This window comes from Loxodonta africana, chromosome 3 (assembly GCF_030014295.1).
Source record: "Loxodonta africana isolate mLoxAfr1 chromosome 3, mLoxAfr1.hap2, whole genome shotgun sequence".
NCBI classification, from domain to species: Eukaryota; Metazoa; Chordata; class Mammalia; order Proboscidea; family Elephantidae; genus Loxodonta; species Loxodonta africana.
The window spans coordinates 162,564,222-162,582,648 of record NC_087344.1 but is presented as its reverse complement, the minus strand read 5'-3'; the positions used below and the strand labels follow the sequence as shown (position 1 = coordinate 162,582,648).

Genomic DNA, 18,427 nt, shown 5'->3' with positions numbered 1-18,427 from the left:
CACCAATCTTATGAGATTGCCCCAGTTTTACTTGTACCCATTTGTATGTGTTTGTATTTATTTAGTTCTGTTCACTTTTATATGTGTAGGTCGGTCTGTGTATCCACCACCGCAGACAAGATACAGAACAGTTCCATCACCGAAAGGATCCCTTGTGTTGCCCTTTTATAACCACACTCGCCTCCTTTCCTCCCCTCCCTCTTCCTACCCCTGGCAGCTAAATCTTGTTCCCCATTCCTAAAATCTTGTCATTTAAAAAATGTTAAATAAATGGAATTATGCAGAATGTAACCTTTTGGGATTGACTTTTTTTTCTACTCAGCGTAATTTCCTAGAGGTTAATCCATGTTGCTGCATCTGTCAATAGTTCATTCCTTTTCATGCCTGAGCAGAGTTCCATGGTATGTATGTACCATAGTTCATTTAACCATTCACCTTTTGAAGGACATCTGGACTGATTTCAGTTTTTGGCTGTTATGAATAAATCTGATGTGAACATTCATGTACAGGTTTTTGTGTGAACATAAGTTTTCATTTCTTTGGGACAGATGCCCAAGAGTACAGTTTCTGGGTCATATGGTAATTGCATATTTAATTTTATAAGAAACTACCAAACTGTTTTCCAGAGTGGCTGTGCCATTTTACTTTCCTACCAGCACTATGGGCCCTGGGAACACAGTGGTTAAGAGCTCAGCTGCTATGGGCCCTGGGAACACAGTGGTTAAGAGCTCAGCTGCTAACCAAAAGGTGAGCAGTTCGAATCCACCAGCTGCCTCTTGGGAACCCTATGGGGCAAATCTACCCAGTCCTTTAGGGTCTCTATGAGTCAGAATCAACGCAACAGTGACCTGGTGTCTCTTGATGGAGGAGAGGGGTCTTAGGCTCCGACGTCAGAGAGGCTTCCTGGACTGGTCTGCTTGTTGTGGTAAAGTCCCTCTTGTTGGTGCTGCTGAGTCACCCTGGTATCTCTCAGTAGGGTTTGGGAGTCTCAGTCTGGTGGTGAAGGAAATGGCTCCCCCCGGTTGCTTTTTGGTAGTGGGGCCCCCAGTCGTACCCTCTTATTGGTGGCAGGCTCACCTTGTATGGGTTGAGGGACTCAACTTGTTCAATCTGGGAGAGGAATAAACCTACCTAGACTGTCTTATGTTGCTATATTGAGGGTAAGGACACTTCAGGACTGGGTCACCTTCTTCTGTTGGGTAGGGGGTACATCATATGCCTGCCCTTGTGTTCCTGCAGTCCTAGTATCACAAACCAGTTTGATGTCCTTGTACCACCTTTCAGAGTTCTCCTTTGATTGCCTCTTGCAGTATTTCTAGGCTTTATAGTTGTACTTAATGGGAAAAGCAGGGAGAAATAAGTCTAAGCTGTCTCGTCAGGACAGAACATCTGTTATGTTTTTTAAATGTTTATTAGCTTTAATTTGAGGGTAATATTTCCCAAGGATGCCTTTTGTTGGAGGACATCCATACTTATTATACAGACTTGAACAGTGACCCTATATAATCATGTTCAGGTTGAATTATGTACGGTATCTTCACTTTAACAACCAGGGAAATGCATAAGTGTTTCTAAAATGAATCAAAATTGTCCCACTAAAATTTTTGTTTCTTGAATGAGTAAACTACAGTTACTTGAACTTTTGCTGAAGCGGAGCCTATTAACAGGAAAAGTGTGATCAAATATTGAGGCATTACGGTATATATAATGCACGTGTTCTTTTTGTGGGTGGGTCTCCCCATACTCCCTCTTTCATGTGCTTCCCCCACTCCAATGCTCTTTTCATACTCTGTGGCTTGCCATTTCACTCTCTTAATGGCGTCTTTTGATGAACAGAAGTTCTTAATTTTAATGTAGTCCAATTTATCAATTTTTTAATGATTAATACCTTTTGTAGCCTGTTTAGAAATCTTTGCCTTGCCCCTGGTAGTGAAGATGTTTGTTTTCTTCTAATAGCTTTAATGTTTTGATTTTCACATTTAGACATACGATTCATCTGGAGTTGATTTTTATGTATATGTGGGGGATCAAAATTCATTTTTTTCCCCATTTTCAGTTCACTCAGGCCTAATCATTAAAAAGACCACTGTTTACCCACCACACCTGCAGTGTCACCTTTGTTTTAAATCAGGTGTAAATGTATGAGTTTGTTTCTATGCTGTTCATAGAAATATTTAAAAAAAAAAACAACCAAACCCACTGCCATCGAGTCGATTTCGACTCATAGCAACCCTATAGGACAGAATAGAACTGCCCCACAGGGTTTCCAGGGAGCACCTGGTGGATTTGAACTGCCAACCTTTTGGTTGGCAGCCAGACTCTTAGCCATTATGCTACCAGGGTTTCCCGTAGAAATATACTGCAAGCTAAAATTATGAGCCATATGTGTCATTTTAAATTTTCTAGAAACCACATTAAAAAAGGAAAAAAGAAACAGATAAAATTAATTTTAATAATATATTTGACTTAACCCATTATATAAAAATTATTATCTGAACATGTAGTCAATGTAACACTATTAATGAGATATTTTATATAACCAAAAAAAACCAAACCAAACCCAGTGCCGTAGAGTCGATTCCGAGTCATAGCGACCCTATAGGACAGGGTAGAACTGCCCCGTAGAGTTTCCAAGGAGCGCCTGGCGGATTTGAACTGCCAACCTTTTGGTTAGCAGCCGTAGCACTTAACCACTACGCCACCAGGGTTTCCATTTTATATAAAGAATATAAAAAAGATTTTATACTAAGTCTTCAAAATCAGGTGTATATTTTACATATATAGCACATCTCCATTAAAATGTAAAATTTTATCAGGAATACTTGATCTGTACTTAAATTTCATAAAATTTACAGTTTAAAAAGTAGAGTCACATACCTAGATTGTTCCAGACATACTTAAAAGTTCTCCAATAACCGAATCAATGATCAGTGCTTAAATTAGAATTAAATAGAATTAAAAATACAGTTTCTGAGTTGTACTAGCACATTTCAGGTGCTCACTAAGTCACATGAGGCTAACAGCTTGCTGCTGAGTTGATTCCAACTCATGGCGACTCCCTGTGTGCAGGGTACCATAGGGTTTTCAAGGCTGTGATCTTTTAGAAGCACATCACCAGGCCTGTCTTCTGAGGTACCTCTGGGTGGATTTGAACTGCCAGCCCTTTGGCTAGTGGTCAAGTGCTTAACCCTTTATGCCACCCAGGCACACTGTCTTAATTACTGTAGCCTTATAATAAGTCTTGATGTCTGGTAGTATAAGTCCTCCAACTTTATTCTTGGCTATTACCTTGGCTTTTTAAATTTTTATTGTGCTTTAAGTGAAGGTTTACAAATCAAGTCAGCCTCTCATACAAAAATTTATGTACACCTTGCTATATTCTCCTAATTGCTCTCCCCCTAAATGAGACAGCCCGCTTTTCTTCCCTCCACTCTCTCTTTTTGTGTCCATTCTGCCAGCTTCTGACCCCCTCTGCCCTCTCATCTCCCCTCCAGATAGGAAATGGCAACATAGTCTCAAGTGTCTACTTGATCCAAGAAGCTCATTCTTCACCAGCATCTTTTTCTATCCCATTGTCCAGTCCAATCCCAGTCTGAAGAGTTAGCTTTGGAAATGGTCTCTGCCTTGGGCTAACAAAAGTTCTGGGGGCCATGACCACCGGGGTCCTTCTAGTCTCAGTCAGACCATTAAGCCTGGTCTTTTTACGAGAATTTGGGGTCTGCATCCCACTGCTCTCCTGCTCCCTCAGGGGCTCTCTGTTGTGTTCCCTGTTAGAGAAGTCATCGATTGTAGCTGGGCACCACCTAGTTCTTCTGGTCTCAGGCTGATGTAGTCTCTGGTTTATGTGGCCCTTTCTTTCTCTTGGGCTCATAATTACCTTGTGTCCTTGGTGTTCTTCATTCTCCTTTGATTCAGGTGGGTTGAAACCGATTGATGCACCTTAGATGGCCGCTTGCTAGCATTTAAGACCCCAGATGCCGCTCTCCAAAGTGGGATGCAGAATGTTTTCTTAACAGATTTTATTATGCCAATTGACTTAGGTGTCCCCTGAAACCATTGTCCCCAAACCCTGCCCCTGCTACGCTGGCCTTCAAAGCATTCAGTTTATTCAAGAAACTTTTTTGCTTTTGGTTTAGTCCTGTTGCACTGACCTCTCCTGTATTGTGTGCTGTCTTTTCCTTCACCTAAAGTAGTTCTTATCTACTATCTAATTAGCGAATACCCCTCTCCCTCCCTCCCCCTTCTTGTAATCACCAAAGAATATTTTCTTCTTTGGTTAAACTATTTCTCAAGTTCTTATAATAGTGGTCTTATACAATATTTGTCCTTTTGCAACTAACTAATTTCAGTCAGCATAATGCCTTCCAGATTCCTCCACGTTATGAAATGTTTCGCAGATTCATCACTGTTCTTTATCGATGGGTGGCATTCCATTGTGTGAATATACCATAATTTATTTATCCATTCATCTGTTGATGGGCACCTTGGTTGCTTCCATCTTTTTGCTATGGTAAACAGTGCTGCAGTGAACATGGGTATACATATATCTGTTCATGTAAAGGCTCTTATTTCCCTAGGATATATTCCAAGGAGTAGGATTGCAGGATCATATGATAGTTCTATTTCTAGTTTTTTAAGGAAGCGCCAAATCGATTTCCAAGGTGGTTGTACATTTTATGTTGCCACCAGCAGCGTATAAGTGTTCCAGTCTTGCCACAACCTCTCCAACATTTATTATTTTGTGATTTTTGGATTAATGCCAGCCTTATTGGAGTGAGATGGAATCTCATTGTAATTCTGATTTGCATTTCTCTAATGGCTAATGATTGTGAGCATTTCATCATGTATCTGTTAGCTACCTGAATGTCTTCTTTAGTGAAGTGTATGTTCATACCTTTTGCCCATTTTTTAATTGGGTTGTCTTTTTGTAGTTGAGTTTTTGCAGTATCGTGTAGATTTTAGAGATCAGGTGCTGATCGGAAATACCATAGCTAAAAACTTTTTCCCAGTCTCTAGGTAATCTTTTTACTCTTTTGGTGAAGTCTTTGGGTGAGCATACCCAAAAAAAAGAGCATAGGTGTTTGATTTTTAGGAGCTCCCAGTGATCTAGTTTTTCTTCTGCATTGTTAGTGGTGTTTTGTATACTGTTTATGCCATGTATTAAGGCTCCTAACGTTGTCCCTATTTTTTCTTCAATGATCTCTATTGTTTTAGATTTTATGTTTAGGTCTTTGATCCATTTTGAGTTCATTTTTGTGCATGGTGTGAGGTATGGGCCTTGTTTCATTTTTTTGCAGGTAGATATCCAATTATGCCAGCACCATTTGTTAAAATACCTTGGCTATTTTTGATCCTTTACATTTCCCTATAAATTTTAGAATTACCTCCTCAACTTCTTCTGCATTTTTCCTTCACAGTTTACCTCTGTTCACAATGTTAGCTGTATACATGACAACAGGAAAAACAAAGCCATGTTAAGGTATGGAGTTTGGCTACTTAGTTGGCTTGGTGTCTTTTCCTAGCTAAACAACTGGCTCTGAAACACCAAACTCATAGTTCCTGCCATTCATGATCTGCGCCTCTGTAAAATTATAAAACATAATACAGGGTGGCATAGACTTTTCTATCATTCTGCATATCAATTTTGCAAGCTACAAATGCATGACACGGAATAGACAGGATTTAAAAAATATAATACAGTAGTAAGAAAAAAAAAGTGAGTAAATACATGTCCAATCTCTTATAAAAGAGCTGAGTCTGGAAAGGTGTTAGGAGCAAAAAAGAGATTGGCGTAACTGCTAGTTTTGAAAATTATATACTTCTCTTTACTATTTCTAAGGTCTCTGAGTAGTGCAGTTTGTGCTCGACGACTGACCTAAAGGTTGACAGTTCAAACCCACTCAGTGGTGCCATGGGAGAAAGACCTGGCGATCTGTTTCCATAAAGATCAGAGCCAAGAAAAGTTTCTGGAGCAGTTCTACGCTGTAACAGCGTAGCAGCTGCTGCTGCCGTCGAGTCGATTCCGACTCATAGCGACCCTATAGGACAGAGTAGGATTGCCCTGTAGAGTTTCCAAGGAGCGCCTGGTGGATTCGAACTGCCGACCTTTTGGTTGGTAGCCGTAGCACTTAACCACTATGCCACCAGGGTTTCTGGGTCACCGTGAGTTGGAATTAACTTGATGGCAACCAGTTTGGTTTGGTTTTGATACTATTTCTAGTACTTAGCTCATGGCATGGCACATGGTAGGTATTGAAATGTTTGAAAAATTAATGGAGGCAATATTCTTAACAGAACTCTGATCAGATGTGGAGCCACTGTAGTTTGCAAGGTAGGTCCCCTATTCCTGTAAACTCGGACTTTTTGGCTAAATGGTTGAATAATACTACACAAAGTAGTATATGGCATTTTGACTTTGTGATATTTCTTGAAAATATGAAAAGAAGTATTTGGGGACGTAATTACAATAGAATTGCAGTATAATTTGGTGTAACTTATGATGCATGATATATGACTAGACAGTGAATTGCCTTGAGTTGAACAGAACACTATTAAAGTGAATCATCTCATTTTTTAAAAAGCTTCCCAAATTATATTCACACTTGACCAGTTATCTGCTTAATTGTTCTAATACAAACATAGCCACATTTAAATATCTTTGATTTCCCCATCATCCAAATGAACTGGCTTACTCAATTTTTACTCTTAAGGAATTTTCCTATTGGAATAGACTGTCCTAAAGGAACTTCTACATGGTTCTTCTAAGCTAGAAAATGTTTAAAAAATCAGTATGGTTTATGGCATTAGGTTGAGCAGTCAAAAAAAAAAATTTATTGGATTTCTTTTTCTGACAATATGGCTGTTGAATCTTTCAATTGTAAAACATGTAAAATTTCCTTGATTAAAAATGTTGATTTCATTAGGAAGCTGTAATAACTCTAAATCTGTATGAACCTAATAGCTTGGTTGTACACTTATAAAGAAAAAAGTTGACTGAACTACAAGAAAAACAGAGAAATCCATCATCATAGTGGGAGATTTTAATGTACCTCTCTCAGTAATTCTTAGATTCAACAGACAAAAATAAGGAAAGATATAAAAGGTAAACATTACTAACACATGTGATCTGATGAATGTATATTTAGAGAGAGAGAGAGAGAGAATCTTGTTCCCAGCCACTGTAAGTACACTTTTTTGGTTCAAGCACATGTCGAACATTTGTGAAAATTGTCCATGCTTTAGGCCAGGATTTGGCAAACTTTCTGTAAAGTCCAGAGAGTAAATAGTTTTGGCTTTTTGGGCCATGAAGTCCCTGAGTGATGCAAACAGTATGCTTAGCTGCGAACTGAAAGGTTGGAAGCTCAAGTCCACCTAGAGGCACCTCTAAAGAAGGGCCTGGTGATCCACTTTGGAAAAATCAGCCACTGAAAACCCCATGGAGCACATTTCTGCTCTGACACACATGGGGTCGCCATGAGTTAGAATTGACTTGATGGCAACTGGTTTTGGTTTGTGGGCCAGATGGTTTCTGTCACTCCTATTCAACTCTGCTGTTATCCTGTGAAAGCAGCCATAGGCTGTATGTAAAAAGTGGCTGTGGTTGTGTTCCAATACAATTTTATTTACAAAAGCAGTTGGTGGGCCACATTTGGCTCGTGGGTTGTAGTTTGCTGATCCTTGCGTTAGGCCATAAAAAAGTCTAAAAAAAAATTCCCATATCATACAAACTACATTTTCTGATTGAAGTGCAGTGAAGGTAGAAATCAATTGCTCTCCCCTCTGCCCCCTACATCCCAACATACAGCCCTATAGGGGAAAAGAAATCTTAACATATTGATCAAAGAAGAAATGATAGAAGTTTAAAATAGTTTGTGCTGAATATTAATGAAACTACAATAAATCAAACTTGTAGAATTAGGGCTAATGCAGGGCTCAGAAGAAAATTTATAGCCTTAAAGGAATATATTAGAAAAGAAGAAAGACTGAGAATTAACGTACTAAGCGTACAACAAAACAAGTTAAAAAAAGGAAAATTAGAATAAACCAAAGCAAAGCAGAAAGAGGAAAACAATAAAGAGAGGAGCAGAAATTAATTAAATAGACACCAGCACATCCAAAATTGTTTTTAAAAAAGATTTTTAAAATTGATAAACCTCTGACAAAATTGATCAAGGAAAGAAAGAAAGAGAAGGTACTAGTAAAACAATATTAGGAATGAAATGGTCTGTACTAACGGTGCTATAGATATTAAAGAGAAAAGTGAATTCTGGGTACATTGTTATGCTTCAAAATTTGAAAATTTAGATGAAATGGACAAATTCCTGGGAAAATGTAGCTTTTTAAAATTGACTGAAGCATAAAATAAATAAATAAATCTTCTGAATAAAGAAATTAAATCAACAATTTGAGATCTTCCTACAAAGGAAACAAAAGGCTCAGATAGTATTTCAGACATTCAAGGGATGATAATTTCAGCCTTATACAAACTCTTCAAGAAAAGAAAAACAGAACAAAACTGAACTAAATCAGACCAGAACAGACTGGAACCTTATTCTGTGAGATAAGTATATCCTGAATACCAAAACCAAATACAGGTAGTATGAGAGAGGAAAATTACTGGTCCATCTCACTTATGAATGTAGATTCAGAATTTCCCCTTCAAATTAGCAAATTAAGCAATGGTGTATAAAAAAGATAAATCTAACTTGGTAATACATTTTTTTTCATGAGTAGCCAGGAATGCAACGGTGCTGTAACGTTTCAATTGATACAGAAAATGCATCTGATAAAATTCACCGGTGTCGACTCATGGTAAAAAAAATTTAGTAGACTTCAAATTGAAGGAAACCTTCTTAACCTGATGAAAGAGTATCCACCAAAAGCCTACAGCAGGCCTCATACTCAATGATGAAATAGTAGAAGCATTCTTTATAAAAAATTAGAGATAAATCACAGCTTCTAGTTTATATTAGAAGTTACAAATTTTTCAAAAATTATAAATTATTGAAAATGTATTTTCAATTGGAAATTCAAACCACCATAATAAGGCAAGCAAAGAACTAAAAGATATAAGAACTGAAACGGAAGAAACAAAAAGTCACTATTTGTAGATGATAACATTGCGTAGAAAACTGTAAGGAGTCTAAAGAAAAATTACTTGTTTAGTATAATTACTCGATGCAAGATAATGAGTAAACAAATGAGTAGCATTTAAGTCAATCAGAAACAAGCAAAAATAATAACTAAAACAAGATAATTTATAATTCCATAAAAAGATACCTAGATGTAAGTGTCAACAGAAAGCATATGAGACCTAATTAGAGATTATAAGACTTTATTGAAGGGGAATAAAACATCTCAAGTAAATGGAGAGAAAGACCATGTTCATGAATAACCAAAAACCTGTTGCCATTCCGACTCATAGCGACCCTATAGGACAGAGTAGAACTGCCCCGTACAGTTTCCAAGGAGCGCCTGGTAGATTCAGACTGCTAACTTTCTGGTTAGCAGCTGTAGCGCTTATCCACGATGCCACCAGGGTTTCCATGTTCATGAATAAGGAGACTGAAAAACCTGAGTATGCTAGTTCCTTACAAATTTACTTGTAAATTCATGCAGCTTCAGTTTCAGTTGTTTTTAAAAATGAAAATTGAAAACTTATTTTAAAATTTGCAAAGGACAAGGTATGCTGGAAAGTTGAAGAAGAACAAGTTGGAGTGGGGGGTTTGTGCTATACATACTGTCTACTCTCTACTATGCTCTATAGTGATGACTGATGTCAGTAATTTGTAAGTTGGCAGTAAGGTAGCAGCACAGAGATAGATAACTAGACCAATCAAGCAGAAGACAGGCATAACAACAGACCTTCATGGAAACTTAATAAATGTCAGAGTGACACTGTACATTAGTTAGGAAAAGATAAAACTGTTCACTTCATATTGCAGAGCAATTGGTTATCTGTATGGAAAAAAATGAAATGGAATATCTGTCTCACATCCTACAGAAAAATCAATCTCAGGCAGATTAAAAACTTAATAAAAACAACAAAGGGTTTTGTAGTGCTTATTATATACTTGGCATTGTCCTAGCACATTACATATAAAACCAAAAAACCGTCGAGTCGATTTTGACTCATAGTGACCCTATAGGACAGAGTAGAACTGCCCCGTACGGTTTCCAGGGAGCACCTAGTGGATTCAAACTGCTGACCTTTTGGTTAGCAGCCATAGCTCTTAACCACTACACCACCAGCGTTTCCATATATTACCTCTTAAATCATCACAATAATTTTTAATGGTAGGTACTATAATTATTTCTATGTTTTAGATGAGTAAACAGAGGCAGCACAAAGAAGTCAAGTAGTCTGCCCAGAATAACAGTGACAAAGCTATATTGGAACCTAGGTAGCTTGGTTTCAGTGTGTGTGGTCTTAATCACTGTGCTATACTTTGCCTTCACTTGGATGTGAAGGGCAAAACTCTTAATTTTTTAGAAGACAATATAGGGGCATATCTTAATGACCTCCAGATAGGGAAAGATTTTTTTTTATTTATCATAAAGGAAAAAAAAAATCAGTGTTTAGCTACCTTAGAATTAATAACGTCTGTTTATCAGAAGATACCGTAAAGTGAAATGGCAAGTCTGAAATTGGGAGAAGATTAAGAATTTCTACCATATCAATAAGGCATAAGAGTTTCTGCTGCTCCACATCTTCTTCCTCAATTGGTGTCATGGATTGAATTTTGTCCCCCCAAAAACGTGTGTATCAGTTTGGCTGGGCCCTGATTCCCAGTATTATGTGATTTTTCTGTATGTTGTAAATCCTGCCTCTGTGACGTTAATGAGGGAGGATGAGCAGCAGTTGTGTTAGTGAGACACGACTCAACCTACAAGATTGGATTGTGTCTTGAGGCAGTCTCCTGAGATATAAAATAGCGAAGCGAGCTGAGAGACAAGGGGACCTCATCCCATCAAGAAGGCAGTACTGGGAGCAGAGGGGGCCCTTTGGACCTGGTGTCCCTGTGTGGAGAAGCTCCTAGTCTGCGGAAAGATTGATGAGAAAGCTGCCAGAGAGAGAAAGCCTTCCCCTGGAGCTGATGCCCTGAATTTGGACTTTTAGCCTACTTTATTGTGAGGAAATAAACTTCTCTTTGTTAAAGCCATCCACTTGTTATATTTCTGTTATAGCAGCACTAGATGACTAAGACAATTGGTATTGTTAGACTTTTTAAATTTATTCTGATCCTAGTGACCATAAAATGGTATTTTTGAGGCTTTAATTTACATTCCTTGATTTTTAATTAGGATAAGCCTCGTTTTTATTATTAATGGCTATCCGTGGTTTTTTCTTCAGTGAAGACTCTGTAGGAGATAAGGCATGGGCTGACCAATTGGCTGCATGGGGACGCCTGTGAGTAGGTGATGGAATTCTACCTTCAGGTGCTCCTGGGTCCATAAATTTTACTAGAGAAGGAACCATAGTCAGATCTCCTTTTCTGGTTGATTCTTGATATTTTATAGTAGGAGATTTTTCATTTGTTTATCTTCTTTTAGGGCTATACTTCTGAATCATTAAATACAGCCCTGTGAATTTGCTGGCGCAGTGCCTAACATTTGAAAGGATTAACACTTGGCTTATTCACTGTAAATCCACAGCTATTAGGAAATAACCTAAAACATCAGGATTTACTTTGCAGAAATGATTTCCTTCTAATGTATATGCTCTTTCAAAGGAATTTAGAGTCCTTTTTTATTACTTAAGAGGCTATATACCTTTAATCCCATGGACTAGTACTTAAAAAAAAAAAAAATTTTTTTTTTCTTTTTTAGTGATCAGTTATTAGAGAACTTTTAAACTTTTTCTTTAGAACAATACATACTTATGTTAGAATATGTGGAAAATACAAACATGTTAATAAAGTACTTATAATCCTACTACCAGAGCCCTGGGGACGTAGTGGTTAAGAGCTTGGCTGCTAACCAAAAGGTCAGCAGTTCAAATCCACCAGCCGCTTCTTAGAAACCCTATGGGGGCAGTTCTCCTCTGTCCTTTAGGGTCGCTATGAGTTGGAATCGACTCGATGGTACCAAAGAACAACCCAACTACAATGCTTCTACCTAGAGAACTATGACAAAACAATTTTGGTATATTCCTTTGTAGTCTTTTGTTTTTTTTACCTTTTTGTTTGTATGCATGTTTCAGAATAACAGCTCCACTCTGAACGAAGAGCTCTAATTTATTATGCCAAAACAAAACAAAACAAAAAACAGCTAACGTAATTAGAAATTTACTCAATAAAAAGAGTCAAAATTTGTGTTCCATTTTTAGCAACTATGTATTTCCTTATTCTGTCTGTGGTTTTCCTGGGGATGATTTTTCTTTAAAGGTGTGACCACTTTAAATGCTTTTGAAAAATGAACTGGAAGCATGTGTCAGTTATCAATTTATTGCCTTTCAGCTTCAAGTCCACCCTTCATTGCTCTGCCTTGTGACACTGGAGCTGTACTGTGTAAACATCTCTCTTTTGCCAGCTGGCATAATGTTAAGCTTTGTCAGTTGAGGGTGCTGGAAGGGACACTGCAGAGGGAAAAGGACTTCTCCTCCTGTTTCTGGCATGCTTTCGTCCTTCTTGCTCTTTGGCACTAGGCCTGGCCTGCATGGGGACCTCAGCCTCCAGTGAAGCTTATTCTCTGGCAAGTTTCAGCAACGCCCACTGGCTGCTTTGCTGAGAATCCCTCAGTCATCCTCATGGGCAGCTTCCTAGAGAGTTTTGACAGTACTCTAGTAGGTGACTTTTTGCTTGCAAGTTCCAGCCAGTGACACCTCTGCCATCCAAAGGGGTGAAGCTACACCCTCTCTAAAGTGGTTTGAATTTCAGTCTTGGGGAGGGGTGGAGGGGCTGTCCTGTGCATTGTAGGATGCTTAGCATTATCCCTGGCCTCTACCCACTAGATTCCAATAGCCCCTCCTCCCCCCAGTGGTAACAGTAAAAAAAAAAAAAAAGTTTCCAGGCATGGCGAAGCGTCCCCTGGGGATACAAAATTGCCCCTTTCCTCCTTGATAATGTTTTCTTGGTTTCGGGAACATCTTGGTTTTCTTCCTTTACATGTGCTGCCTCTCCTTCAGCTTTATTGGTTTCTTTATGTCCACATCTCTCTCCTCAACTCCAGCCTCATCTATCCAAATTTGATATCTTCACTCAGATCTCTAATAGACATTAAAACTTATTATGTCCATAAATGAACTCTTGATCTCCGTCACCCCTTCCCCCGCCTTCTCCATTTGCAGCCATCCCCATTTCATTTGATTCAATTCCAGTTGTCTAGGCCAAGAACCTTAGCATCATTTCCAACTTACTTGTTTCTCTCAAACCTCGCATGTAATCCATCAGGAAGGCCTATTGACTCTAATTATAATGTATTCAGAATCTGATCTCTTTTTACTACCTCCCCTGCATCACCATCATCTTTAGCCCAGCTACTGCAGGAACCTCCTAACTGGTCCTGCAGCTTCTATCCTTGTACAGTCTTCTCATCAGAGTGCCTGGAGTGACCTTTTTAAAATGTTAAATCAGATCTTGTAATTCCTTTCTGCAGAGCCCTGTAATGGCTGCTGCATTTCACTCAGAATAAAATCCAAAGTACTTGGCACATAATAGGTGTTCAAAATATATTTACTGAATAAAGTGCTAAATCAAATCCATTTAAATGCATTTTTCTCCCTCCTCATCTTGCCGTTAGTACTTTGTAGTATTGACTACTACTCTCTCTCTCTCGAACTCTGTCCTCCAGTTTATTTCTCTGGTTAGGCTTTCTCTTTCACGGCTTCATTTCCTCTGTGTACAGATATGTAAGTTTGTGTCACAATCCTTAACTCTCTCCTTTCTTTCTTCATAAATTCAGTCCCATCAGTGGCTAAACTGGTACATGTTGATGCTTCTAAATTGCATAATATATATTTGAGAAGTCTTCTTTTAAATTTTCTTCCCCACTCAGTATTAGCTCCTGGAGAGTAGGGACTGGGTCATTCTGGTGAACTATGGTATTTCCAGGCCCCAATGTGGTTCCCATACATTTTGGTCATTCAGTATACATTTATTGAATGAATGAATTTTAAATGTTTTCCTACTGCTTCTTGGATGTCTTCGCCTGGATGCCCTTATAACATGTAATATTTAGTATGTTCAAAACAATTTATTTTCCCTCCAATAAAACTACTCTACTTCCTTTGTACCTTGCATTTTCAGTGAACGGTACCCCATCTACCCCAGTCGTGAAAGCCAAAAATCTAGGTATTTTCTTAGATTTGTCCCACACACTCTCACCACAGCTAACGTCATTAAATCCTGCTTATTCTTCATTTTTTTTTGGAAACAGCTTTATTGAGGTATAACTTAAAAAACTTACATACCATAAAGTCTACCTATTTTAAGTGTACAGTTGATTGGATTTTAGTGTATACCTAGTGTTATATGACCATCACCACAACCTAATTTTAGAACATTTCCATCACCCGGAAAAGAAACCTCATACCCACTGACAATCAGTGTCTATTCCTACCCCCAGCCCTAAGCAACCACGAATCTACTTTGTATCTCTGTGTATTTGCCTTTTTTGGACATTTCGCATAAGTGGAATCATATAGTATGTGTTCTTTGTTTGTCTGTTTTTTTTTTAGCATATAATTTTTGAGGCTCGTCTATACTGCACCATGTATCAATTCTTTGTTCCTTTGTATTGCTGTGTAGTATTCTGTACAGTCTTGCCAGCACTTGGTATATATTGTCTGTCTTCTTCATTATAGCCATTCTAGTGGCTGAGAAATATTCTTTCTTTCTTTTTTTGGGAACAGAAGATCAATTTATTGGTGGGCACAGGTCAGGTGGGGCAGTACCACCAAGGCCCTCATGAATGCAGGGCCCAGCACTTGTCCAAGGGGCCACGATTGGGGATGTATTTGACTCCACAACCATCTGGGATGAGGTGTTTTCAGCCACCATGTCTACAAGTTCATCAGCATTAAACTTGGTAAAGCCCCACTTCTTGGCGATGTGGATCTCCTGGCCTTAAACTTGGCCTTGCGTGGGGCCTCAATCACATGCTCCTTGTTTTGAAGCTTGGTGCAGATGGGCATGATGACTTGGCCAATGCAGACCCTGGCCACTGTACCCTGGAGTTTGCAAAGGCACCTTGCATGCCTGTCTGGAGCCTGTCAGACCCAGCACAGGACAACATCTTGTTGATGTGGATGACATGGAAGGGATGGGGCCACATTTAGATGTGAAAGCCATCTTTGCCACAGCTGTTCACCATGTACTTGTTGGCACAAATATGGGCAGCCTCCAGGGCTTCTGAGGAGAGCTGCTTATATTCACCTGACACCATGTGGCCATAGAGGGGAGACTCATCCACTTTTGCCTTCTTCTGACCCAGGTCAAAGATGTGGATCTTGGCATCAGGGACACCTTGGCAGAAGCAGGGCTTGTTCTTACAAGTCCTGGGCTTGTTATTACAATACTGGTAACACTGGGCAGGGTGCGGCCCATGGCAACACCAGGATCTTTGCGGTATGGTGAAGGAAAAGCAGAAATGTTATTTCATTTGATTTTGATTTGTATTTTCCTAATGGCTAATGGTGTTGAATATCTTTTCCTGTACATATTAGCCATTTGTATGTCTTCTTTTGTCCATTTTTATATAAATTAGGTTATTTGTCTTTTATTGAGTTATAAGAGTTCTCTGTGTGTTTTGGATGTAAGTCTCGTTGGACATACGAGTTGCAAATATGTTCTCCAAGTCCGTGAGTTGATTTTTCAGTTTCTTTCTTCTTCTCTTTTTAATTAAAGTATAATTCACATACTGTAAAATTCACCCCTTAAACCGGTTGCCGTGGAGTCAATTCAGACTCATAGCCACCTTATAGGACAGAGTGGAGCTGCCCCCATAGGGTTTCTAAGGCTGTAATCTATGGAAGCAGACTGCCGCATCTTTCTCCCATGAAGCAGCTGGTAGATTTGAACCTTCAACCTTTTGGTTAGCAGCCAAGCACTTAACACTGCCCAAGCATTTAACCGTTGCACCACCAGGACTCCTTAAATTCACCCCTTAAAAGTGCACAATTTAGTGATTTTTTTTTTATATAGTCACAAGATTGCACAACCATCACCACTACCTAATTTTAGAATACATTCATCACCCCGAAAGAAACCCATTACCCTTTAGCAGTGACTCCCAAATCCCCTCTTCCCTGCCCTGGCAACCACGAATCTATAGTCTGTCTTTGTAGATTTGCCTATTCTGCATTGTCTTTTTCTCAGTGATGTCTTTTGCAGCACAAAAATTTAAATTTTGATTAACTCCAATTTATCAAAAGATTTTTTTTTTTTTATTTCTTGCCCTTTTGGTATTGCATTTAAGAAATCATCACCTAACTCACGATCCTGAAGATTTACTCCTATATTTTCTTCTAAGGATTTTGTAATTTTAGCTGTTGAGATCTGTGACCAATTTTTGAGTTAATGTTTGTGTGTGATGTGAGGTAGGAATCCAGATTCATCTTTCTGCATGTGGATATCCAATTGTCCCAACACCATTTATTGAAAAGAGTGTTTCTTTCAATCTAAAGTGCATTTCTTGCAGACAGCATATGGTTGGTTCTTAAGTATTTATCCAGACTGATAATCTCTGCCTAAAATTCTGTTGATTTTACCTCACGTATCTTTCACTTTGTTCCTTGCTTTCCATTCACATTCCTACTACCTTTGTCCTTGCCGGGATTGTTGGTGGCCTCCTAGGTATTTTCCTGGCCTTCTGGTGAGGATTCCCTGTATTGTTTCTCTATACTGACCACTCAGTTAAATTACTTGCCTGGCCTCGTAGACCTTTGAGTTTACAAACCCTGGCATAAAAATCACATTCTTGCTCCTGTGATTCTTCATATTTATTGCTTTGCTCAATAAGCATTTAGTTAAAACCAAAAAAACCAAACCCAGTGCAGTCAAGTTGATTCCGACTCATAGTGACCCTATAGGACAGAGTAGAACTGCCCCACAGAGTTTCCAAGGAGAGCCTGGTGGATTCGAACTGCCAACCCTTATGGTTAGCAGCCGTAACACTTAACCACTAGGCCGCCAGGGTTTCCAGTATTTAGTTAGTACCTATTAAATGCCAGGTACTGTTCTAGGCATTGGGGATGGAGTAGTGTATCAGCAAGCTTTTGATGATTACCTCACCACCCTAAAATGTAGGAGCTAAAAACTGCCACCATTTATTTAGCTCATGATTCTGTGGGTTGACAATTTAGACTGGGTTTATTTGGTCTTGCCTGGGATCATTTATGCATTTATGGTCAGCTGCTTGTAAGCTAGGCTTTTCTGCTTTTGGTGGTTAGATGACCATCATCTAGGACAGCGGACTGTGGCCTCTGTTTGTGTATGGCCTCTGAACTCAGAATGGTGTTTACATTTTTAGAGAGTTATAAAATAAAAACAACCCAAACCCAAAGAAGAACAGAGATCACACAAGGCCCTAAAGGCTAAAATTTTAACTATCTGGTCTTTTACAGAAAAGCTTGCTAATCCTTAGCCTAGGATAGCGAGAGTTGACTGGGCTACATGACCTTCATCATCCAATAGGCTCAACGGGACGGGGGTGGGGGGTTATTCACATGGCAGCATCAGGGTCTGACAGTGGAAGCATGCGGGACCTTTGAGGCTTAGATTTGGAACAGGCACATCGTTGGCTTCTGCTGCTTTCTGTTGGCAAAAGCAAGTCCCAGTCCAGCTGAAATTCAACGGTGGAAAGAGAAGACGCCACTTCTTAATGGGAGGAGCTGTAAAATCACACTTCAAGCGGAGTGAGTCCAGGAAGGAGAGGAATTGTGGCTGTTTTTGCAATTCTCCGGAAGGAATGGAAAAACAGACCAAAAAAAAATCCCTGCTGTTGTGGAGCTCACATTCTAGTGACGGCAATAAATTATCATGTTTTATTACACCAAAATATGCCCTTTAATTCAACCATACGTCCCTACTTGCATGTCCCTGAATACTCTTCTGATGTCTCATTTCCCTGTACTTCAGTCATGTTTTCTAAGTGCTCATTGGATGAAAAAATTCTTCCTTTATTTGCCTCCTCTACTCTCCTTCAAGTCTCTGTTCACCTCTTGTAGGTATTTCTTGACAATCCCTTCTGTACTCTGGGCTTCTCCATCCTGTATAATGTATTCCTTTATTTAAAAAAAAAAAAAATTTTTTTTTTTTATAGCACTGATTAATACTGAATTGTGACTGGTAATTTCACATCGCTTAGTAAGGTGTGTCGGGATCGACTCAACGGCATTGGTTGGGTTTTTAGTAAGGTGTTTGAAGACAAGGGTGTGTGTCTTATTCATCTGTTTCTGTTTCCATTTAACAAAAATTTATTGTATTCC

The 18,427-nt window shown here is 39.0% G+C and overlaps 1 protein-coding gene and 1 pseudogene across 4 annotated transcripts in view; one reads left to right on the top strand and one right to left on the bottom strand.

The window, feature by feature from the left end:
• Positions 1 to 18,427, top strand: part of MAGI3 (membrane associated guanylate kinase, WW and PDZ domain containing 3) — a 257,635-nt gene that overhangs the window by 38,396 nt on the left and 200,812 nt on the right. The gene's annotated exons all lie outside the window — the stretch shown is intronic.
• On the bottom strand, positions 12,458 to 15,461 carry LOC111750511 (large ribosomal subunit protein uL16-like; annotated as a pseudogene).